Here is a 7169-nt window from a genome sequence, read left to right on the forward strand (position 1 = left end):
GCCGCCCCAATTCCGGGGTTGGGCGGGGGGAGACTTCCACCGGGCGGAGTGAAGGTGGGTGGGTTAGTCCAAGCAGCCCCCGGCGCGCCAGAGTCGGGAGGGTTTGGGGATGACAAAACCGCCCATCAGGGGCTCGTACGGAGACCACTCCGAGCACCGACGGGGAGAGAAAAGGGAGACAAGCCCGCGCAGGCGCAGAAACGAGCCACAATGCCGGGGGCGGGGCAGAGCGCAGACGGCGGAAGCAGAGGGTAATCATTCACTTTGCTCGGACTCAGAAACCGATTTACGGTTTTCCACATGGTCTAGCGGTTAGGATTCCTGGTTTTCACCCAGGCGGCCCGGGTTCGACTCCTGGTGTGGGAAAACAGTGAGCCTTTTAGGGTTTAGGAAGGAAAACCACGAAGTTGATTTGTATACTCTTTAGAAAGAAAACGCTAAGTGTTTAAAGCGGTAAGGGGAATGTTGAAAACTGTAGTCTTACTCTGAATTTCAAAAATCAAGAAGCCTTCCGGTTTTACACACTACAGTCGGCATTGTTATTTTTGTCCACCATATAAATCATTTAAAATTCCAATAAATAATAACCCATCCATTGCTCTTAGAATTGACTCCAACACACAGCGACCCTATAGGGCAAAGCAAAATTACCCCGAAGGGTTTCCAAGGCTGTAATCTTTACAGAAGCCGACTGCCACAACTTTGTGCCTCAGAGAGGCTGGTGAGTTCAAACCGGGACCTTTCCATTAGCAGCCGAGTGCTTAACCACTGTACCACCAGGGCTCCTTATACAATAAATAATAACAATTAATATTTACTGGTCAAACTCTCCTGGAAAAAGGAATTCATAGGTTCTGGCCAATTCACTGCTCTCTCTGCCCCAACTAAGAGGCCCACACACAGGAAAGTAGCTGATGTTGTCCAGAGGCTTTCCAAAGCTACAGTCGCTGGAACTGGGATACGAAGAAGTAAGAGCTCTCCAAGTAGAAATATCGCTTCAACAGAGGTTTGGGCGTGGATGTAGGGGGCTAGAGAAGAAACCAGATCCATTCACCTAGTTAACTTTCACAGAGTTAGAATGGAGAAACAGAGGCACAGGAACAGCCTCTGGATAGAATCACACACGTGGTTAAGTTGGGGTCAGCATTTCTCAAATTCAAACTTTCAGAGGTGGGAAAAGTCTTTAAATTTCAGCTTCTATGCCATTTCCAAGGTGGAATTAAAATATTTCTTTCTACGTTTAGGCCTACGTGTAGCTATAAGCCTGGATGATAGTGGCTAATGCAGGTCTGGAACAGGCGGTGCTGTCTCCTTTGAAAGTTCTAGTGTTGGAACCAGTCCTTGTCCCACTTACTCTGATTGATCAAATCATGTGACCAACTTCATGGTGCTCCAGTTGCTGATGTCTTCAGCTTGATTTGGACAATGAATTCAGCTGAGAGAGTGTGCAGGGAATCCAGACCTTTCACAAGCCAACAACATGAGTTGCATACAGAGATAAAATTTTATTTTTAGAGAAAATGAACTAGTTTGTGCAGAGGCAGTAGCTTCCATTCCTTGATTCAATCTTAATTCTGCGTTCTCAGTTTATATTGGAGGCCAATGTAAGATTTGGCCATAAAGATCATTTGAGTCTTTTACAAATTATTACTTCAGATAGTGTCCATTCTGTGGCATATTACAATTTCTTTTTAAGATTTATTTCTGAGAAGTGTGCCCCATAAATATCTCTTAGACTGGCTGCCTTTTCTCCATTCTCACTCCTTCTGCACAGCTGCACGGTTCCAGCTTTGGCCAAAAACTATTCCCTTATCTATACTCCACACTGATCTAAACTTCACAGAGCACCAAAAGTGGTTTTCAAAAAAAATGCAGTTCTGATTATGTCGCTCCCACCCACCAATCCCTTTCCTTATACTGAGATAAAGCCCACACTCCTTCACATGACTTTGAGGTCTTCCATGTCCTGACCCCAGGCCTTGTCTCCACCCTCATTTCCTATCACTTTCTCCCCACAATCTTTCCAGAATTAGCCATATTTACATTCCTGACTTATTTTCCATGCCATTCCCCAGTCACCTTGAGCCTTTCCATTTTATTTTCCCTCTGCCTAGAATGTTTATCCATCCCTTTGGCTCCACACTCATGCACATGCCCACATCCCCTCCCTTTGCTCACTCATCCTCTTTCCTGAGGACACTGTTGGTTACAAAAACTGTATCAAGCAATATCTAGCCAGAAAAGTAAAAAAAACAAAAACATTTTAGAGGAAGGGCTAGCAGAGAAAAAAGGAAGAGGTGGCACTACCAAAACTTAGGAGCACCTAACCACTGACACCGCTGGAGCTCTTGTAACCCTGCCTGCAGATAGTACCACTGGAAAGGGCTAGGTCACTCATGCTGCAGCCACAGAGCTGCTTCAGGCAGCGTCTCATTTGCGTGTACTTCCTCAGCTGCTGGGACCTTTGAAACTCATGGACATGCCTGTGACACTCACTGCCTTTGGAAAGAGTAGAAGAAAAAATTGCCCCTTCCTCCCACATTTCAGCCTCCTGTCAGTGCTTCCAATCAGTTGGCTAAGCAGACTAGAAATGTAGTTTGCAAGACTGCAGCCCCCTACAATATGGAACAGAGCAAACAAGCATATGGCTGCCCAATATTCTTCATACTTATTGTTAATGTTTGTTTATCTGCTGGTCTTCTCTGAAACTGTAAGCTCCTGATTTTGAGCTTGCAAAACAAACTGCCCCAAAACATACTTGCTTCAAAACAGCCATTTTATTTTGCTTATGGTTCAAGAAGGGCTCAGCAATGCGGTTTTCCTACTCCACATGACCTCTGTTACAGTCTTTCACTTGGCTGGATTCAGCTGGTGGTTGGATTGGGCTGAGGCTGGTAACCTACCTAGTGGCATCTCCATCCCCAGGCCTTCTCCATGATGGTCTCAGGGCAATTGCACCCCTTATATGCCAGCTGGCTTCCGAAAGGAAGGAACTGCCACTCCTCTTCCAGGGTAGGCCTGGAACTGGCCTACTGTCATTTCTGCTGTATTCTATGGTCAATGCAGTCCCAGACCAGCCCAGATTCAGGGTAGGGAAATAGACTCCACCTCTCAATGGAGGAGAGGCTTGTGCATACACAGAGAAGGAATGATGGCGGCCTCCTCTGAGGCAAGTTACTACCTCTATGATGGTGTTTGTCTTGATTATAAGTCTCTTCCAATCCAAACTCTTTCCTGGCTCATTTGACATGTGCCAGGAATATTTGTTGAGTGGATGAATGACTGAATGTCTGGAATATCTCCCCTGTGGAAGAAATGCACTTCCTGCTAACAGGCAGTGAAATTCCCAGAACCCTTCCTCTTCTCCTTTTTGCTTTGGCTACTAGGACATTAAAAGCTAAATTTACTGTCCCAGGCACAATAACCGAATTCCCTGTAGTTTCTCAGGTTTGTTTCTCACTGTCCTGTCTCCAGGCTCCAAGCTGCTTTCCCATTTTGTCTGTGAGTGCCTTGGGCAGATATGAATAGTGGCTTTATTTGTGGCTTCAGTGAAGGAAGCTGCATTTTTGCTGATAAAGCAAAATGCTTATAAAAAAAACAAACCAACAACAAAAAAACAATCGAGCTTTCACTGAAGCCTGCTTTATTAAAAAGCATGAGTTCTCCGTAATGCTCCTGAGGAAGGAACAAAACAACTTAGGTTATCTTGTGGCATGTGACCTAAAGTGGGATAAAATTGGCTGTGACCCATTTTCTTAATATTTGCATAAACTACAAAAACCCTAGCTTCTCACCACCTGGTTCACCCTCACTGCTTACACATAAGCTATACTTGTTTCACTCTGTTTTGTTTCTTAATAAAAATAAATCAATCATAATAAGATATTAACCAACCTTATGAATTACAAAAGAGAGGTTAATACTATATGTACATTTAGATGTAAATAAGGATAAATGTATCATGAAGGTGAAATTCTGTTCCTAGCTCATGGCACCATTGCTATACTGCTTTTGACGCTGACTATGCAGTAGTAAAGCCCTGAAGGCCCATATTCTCTTTCAGACAGGGTCGGATAGATGAAGGGGTCTTGGTGAGCACATTCTGTGCTCTTTAATGTAATATGCCCCAAACACTGGCATCAACCCTGATGGAGCTAAATATCCATACTGATGTCTGTGTGCCCAAGACCAAAAGCTCGTCCTAGAAGTGTTTAATGACTCTATTCCAAGTGTCCAGCACTGGTAGGTACTGTGGACAATCCCAAGAAGATGACTTAATTTTTAGTCTCTAGGATGTTTTTGAAGGAGCCCTGGTGGGGCCCTCGGCTGCTAACTGAAAGGTCAGTGGTTCGAACCCACCAGCCTCTCTGCAAGAGAAAGATGTGGCAATCTGCTTCCATAAATATTATAGCCTTGGAAACCCCATGGCGCAGTTCCACTGTGTCCTGTAGGGTCACTATGAGTTGGAATCGACTCAATGGCAACAGGTTCAGAATGTTTTTCTAAGGAGTAGTTATTAAAGAAAAAGAAGTAAGTATCAATAATGCAAATATTCTTTTGCTGATTTAGCCACACAGGAAAACCTGAATGTCTTTCTTGCCTTCTTTCCACTCATAAAAAAAAAAAAGAAAACAAACAAACAAACAAAAAAAGAACAGCTACCCTTACATCAACTCTGACTCATGGCAAATGCATGTGTGTCAGAGTAGAACTATGCTCCACACGGTTTTAAATGGCTATGACTTTTTGGAAGTAGATCCCCAGGACTTTCTTCAAAGGCACGTGTGGGTGGATTCAAACTGCTAACTTTTCAGTTGGTAGCCCACTGCTTAACCATTTGCACCACCCAGGGACTCTTCCTTTCACTCATACCAAAAAAAAAAAAAATCATTTGCCTTTGAGTTGATTCCGATTCACGGTTTCCACTTACAATCTACAATCTAATCAATCATAATGTTCCCTTGAGTTGCTCTAAAGAGCACACTATCATGGTCTTAGTTCTGAGCCTCAAAACAGCCTACCTAGAAGATAATCTGCCTCTCACTGGCTTTCTGAAATACGGAGTGGGGAGATTTTCAATTGAAATGGGATCAGGTAACAGAACTTGGCACATTCTCTACAATTTTCTATGAGTATACTTATGAGTGCTCAATAAAGGGATACATCACTCTAGAAACTATGACTGGTTATAGACTTGGGTAGGCCCTTTTATCTCCTGCATAGCGAAAGAGACCTACCATGCTCCTCGCATGGCCAGCAGGCCCTGGGTTATGCCATCGTAAGCAAACCTACATGCCTTCTGCAGGTAAGTAGAAGAATGACAATCAAAGGACAAGCTGCCTCTCCCCGCCCCACTGTCTTTTCTCCTCTTCACTCAGCTCCCTCCCTCAACCCCCACTTCTGCACAAGTTAACAATACCTGATCTGACAACAGAGCTGCCATTCCCAGTAGCGAGGACTGCATTGATGAGAGGGAGATATCACCTGCTAGACAGAGCATGATCAAAGTTACTGGAGATATTTTCAGGTACATTTTCTCAAATATTCCAATATATCTCCTCATCCCCTAATCATGAGCCATCATAACTGATAGGAGTATCTTACCTCCCTGTGATATGCATGGAGAAAAAAAATTAAGCAACGATGTTCAGTATGATGAAGGGACAGAGAACATATTAAATATAGAACTGGTTACTACCACCTCCAATCTCAGCTTCTCTCTTTTCATCCCTAGACTGCAGATCCCAGAAAACAAGCCAGGAATTGGGATGGAATGGGGCTTGATGGGTGGCAGTGGTGAATTGCATACTGGAAAATGTAATCTCAAAGAAATAAAGTAACATGATGGTCAAAGAGGCATGAAGAAACTGGAAGCAGTACAGAATGGGCCATGGATTCCATGTTGCCAAGGCCAGAAGACACTAGTACTGGTCGACCAAGCTGCACCAAGAAAAGCCTGTGCCCCTGGAACCGAGACAGGGTTCCACATGCCAGCCTGTAGTCCCCCCGGAGCACTGAGAAGGGGAGCAAGGACAGCCATGCCTAATGATCTGTCCAAGCTTTCATTATTGAGGATGAGTGAAGGAAAAATACATCCATATGCAGCCTATAGCAAAGACACTCTGGCAAAGGGAGTAATAACATCACCTGACTACCACTCGTAGGTGTGTTGTACTGTGGTTGCTTGTGTGTTGCAATGATGCCGGAAGCTACACCACCAGTATTTCAAATACCAGCATGGTCACCCATGGTGGACAGGTTTTAGAGGAGCTTCCAGACTAAGACAGACTAGGAAGAAAGGCCTGGCAATCTGCTTCTAAAATTTAGCCAATGAAAATTTTATGGATTACAACAGAACATCATCCAACTCACTTGCTTTGGACATGTTATCAGGAGATATCAATCACTAGAGGAGGACATCGTGTTTTGTGAAGTAGATGGCCAAAGAGGGTGTGAGAGACCCTCAGTGAGGTGAATTGGCACAATAGCTGCAACAATGGACCCAGACATGCTGATGATGGAGGATGATACAGGACCAGACAACATTTCATTCTGTTGTACATAACGTTGCGATGAGTCGGAGTCTTCTCAAGGGCACCTAACAATAACAAGCATCATCTAAAGGCTTAGAGGAACAGCAGGTCCTTGAAAATCATTGACTTTAGAAACCATAAATTCCTCTAGACAGCGTGGTGAGGAAAATTTCCTCCTGAAGGGTGGATATCATGGGGTGTCAGAAGCCAAGCAGGGTTAGTAATGCATTTATGTTGGGATGGGATGGTGTAGTGGCAGAGATGGGATTGATTATATAAGTAATATGTATATCAAGGATACTGGGAAATAGATTTCTTACTGTTGAAGAAGAGAGTTACAGTTGTGGAAAAGGCAAAAATTATAAGGAACCCTGTGGTGTTGCATTGGTATGGGAGATATTGACATGAACTTATGGTTTTCAAGATCGTTACATAAATTAATAACTATGTAAGCATGTCTATGTGTATGTGAATGTGTGTGTGCATGCACGCATATGCGTGTGTAAATACTTGCATACCCTCCCAATGGCCCCCAAGAAAACTTGGGAACATTAGGCCACCAGTACCAATGAGCACACCTAGCGCTCACATTTTAGCTTCTAATTACCATGCTCCATAAATAAAACCAGGGCTCCT

At 43.9% G+C, this 7169-nt stretch overlaps 1 non-coding gene across 1 annotated transcript; it reads left to right on the forward strand.

Annotated features, from left to right (window-relative positions):
• Positions 1-294: 294 nt before the first annotated feature.
• TRNAE-UUC (transfer RNA glutamic acid (anticodon UUC)) lies at positions 295-366 on the forward strand. Its single transcript has one exon. It is a non-coding gene; the product is annotated as a tRNA-Glu (tRNA).
• The last annotated feature ends 6803 nt before the right edge of the window (positions 367-7169 follow it).

Source organism: Trichechus manatus, unplaced genomic scaffold (assembly GCF_000243295.1).
Source record: "Trichechus manatus latirostris isolate Lorelei unplaced genomic scaffold, TriManLat1.0 scaffold00019, whole genome shotgun sequence".
Taxonomy (NCBI): domain Eukaryota; kingdom Metazoa; phylum Chordata; class Mammalia; order Sirenia; family Trichechidae; genus Trichechus; species Trichechus manatus.